We start from the raw sequence: 2,700 nt of genomic DNA on the forward strand, positions 1-2,700 counted from the left end.
ATCCATCCATCCATTCATCCATCAATCCATCCATCCATCTAACCAAATATACATTCAAGTTAGCCCTTGATCTTCACGTAGAAGATTGCCAATGATTTTGTAAGGTAGGGATATAGAGAGAATTCTCTTCAACAATTGACTCAAAAGAGTTTTCAAACTAAAGCTTTGCGATCCTTCTGTTGATGTAATAAGAAAATTTTTTTTTGCAATTTTATGTTTCAACAAAGTCAAATGAAGGAGATAATTACAAAAAAATGTGTTAAAAAAATTTATTTTCTTAAAAAGTCATTCGACACATTCGTTGAACAACTCTTCGATCGCTTTCCTGGAAAATATAAATTTTGTAAATAACTGTTTTCGCAAATATTTTGGAGGAAAATTTTAAAATTACAATCTATTTATATATTCTTCAGTTTAAAACTTATTCATTGCCTCCAAATTATTTTCGGAAATATTTTGGAGGAAAATTTTGAAATTACAATCTATTTATATATTTTTAAGTTTAAAAATTATTCACTTCCTCCAAAATATTTTCGAAAATATTTTGGAGGAAAAAATTGAAATTAAAATTTATTTATATATTTTAAAGTTTAAAAATTATTCACCTCCTCCAAAATATTTTCGAAAATATTTTGGAGGAAAAAATTGAAATTAAAATTTATTTATATATTTCTCAGTTTAAAAATTATTCACTTCCTCCAAATTATTTTCGAAAATATTTTGGAGGAAAAAATTGAAATTAAAATTTATTTATACATTTTTCAGTTTAAAACTTATTCATTGCCTCCAAAATATTTTCGTAAATATTTTAGAGGAAACTATTGAAATTAAAATTTATTTATACATTTTTAAGTTTAAAAAAAAACATTAATTTTTATATATTATTATTATAATTTCTTTATAATAATATAATCGTTATAATGAAAGACAAAAATGTTTACTTTATAGGTTAAGAAATTTAATTCGCAATAATAAAAGATTAATTGTGATAAAAAACATATAATTGTTCAAATTAAATAAAGAGATAGAATTTATTTTATTTCTAAAATAATAATTACTTGAATTTATTTTGGATATTTAAATAAAATTATAATTGTACTCGTTAATATTGTTTCTGTTGTTATTAATTTATTTAACCTACATAAGTTTTATTTTCAAACTACGTAAGTCAAGGAGGAACTTTAATTCTGAAATAACCCCAAAAGTTCATTCTCCTGACATCTACTGGATTTATTTTACAAACAACACATTTTCCTCGTTGCGTGTTCACTTCTCATCACCTTTATGTTCACAGCACTAAAATCCGACTCCCTTTTGTTTTCGGAGAAAAAAAATCGGAGAATTGGATAGTTACCATATCATCTACAAAAGTTTGTAAGAAAACACTCATGTCAGGTTTACTTTTTCCAAACCATAAACCTGCTAGAAATAATTGTGAACCACGGACAGAAAAAGGCAATTCGTTTAACATAATATAAATCGGCCAAATTGAATAGGATGAGCTCTCGAATAGAGGAGCGCCATCTGTGTTGAACACGGCTGTAATGTAATTGTGTCGATCTTTTGGGGATAAATGTTTTAGAAATTCTCGATAACATTTTCCGTCGTAAATATCGCGAATAAGATTCCCAATTTTTTTATCATGCTTTAGCTGATCATAATACTCGATATGCGTGTTAAGTAATTCAATTATTTGAGAACTTGGATCAAATGTTACACAAAAATCTTTGTATGCAGAATCTTTGGTATTAACATCAATATTGCATAAATTGCAATGTAAATTAGAATTTGAACGACTGAAATAGCCTATACTAATACCACATTGCGGACAGAGACCATGAAATGTTGTCGAGTTTTTAGGATTAAACAATTTTTCGATGATATATTTTGATTTTGGTATTACTGGAGTAGTAAATATACTATTTATTAATAAAAAGAGACTGGAAACGGAACTTAAACTTAGCGCACTTAGCAGAGCAAACTTAATTAACATCAGTAACAATTCAGCTGTACTAATCTTAATAGGTTCGTCAATTATTTCAAACTTTTTTTTATCATTCAGCACTTCGTACAAGTCTTGAAATTGCTTTTGATCCGATGTACTTCCTTCATTTGCCTGTTCTTCCAAATCAGAGTCTTCTAAAAGCATTTCATTTAAATTTAAATTTCCAACCTGTGAAAACAAAAATTGTAACTGTCATTAAATAACATTTTTTTCTAAAAAAACTTTCTTTGGATTAAAAATTAAATGAGAATGTCGTTATTTATAAATTATAGTTCATATTTTTTGTAACTTTGACATTCAATTGCAAATAACGTCGTTTACAGCGTCAAAAATATAGAAGGATGAATGACACAAGTTTTACCAAATATTACACTTATTTTAAACGAATAATTTAAAATCAAGAATTTTAAAGGTTCAAAAATTCAAAAAATAAGGTAAAACATCGTGTAGTCTATTACTTTTTTTCGTACTATTTGTAAGAAAATAATAACTCTTAAATAAATAGTTATTTTTAACATTTTATTTTTTTAATATGTAGATGACGTTCTGACCTTGAATTCACAATTTGCAAGTAAATTTAAATTGAACTACTTACTTTTTAAAACATATTTTAAAAACAAGTGCTTTGGATCAAGTATTAGATTAGCAATGACATCAATAAGAGCAATAAATACATGTACACCAAAATATCCAGT

Source organism: Leptopilina boulardi, unplaced genomic scaffold, assembly GCF_019393585.1.
Source record: "Leptopilina boulardi isolate dan_hultmark-lab unplaced genomic scaffold, ZJU_Lbou_2.1 LbouV2_164, whole genome shotgun sequence".
NCBI lineage: Eukaryota > Metazoa > Arthropoda > Insecta > Hymenoptera > Figitidae > Leptopilina > Leptopilina boulardi.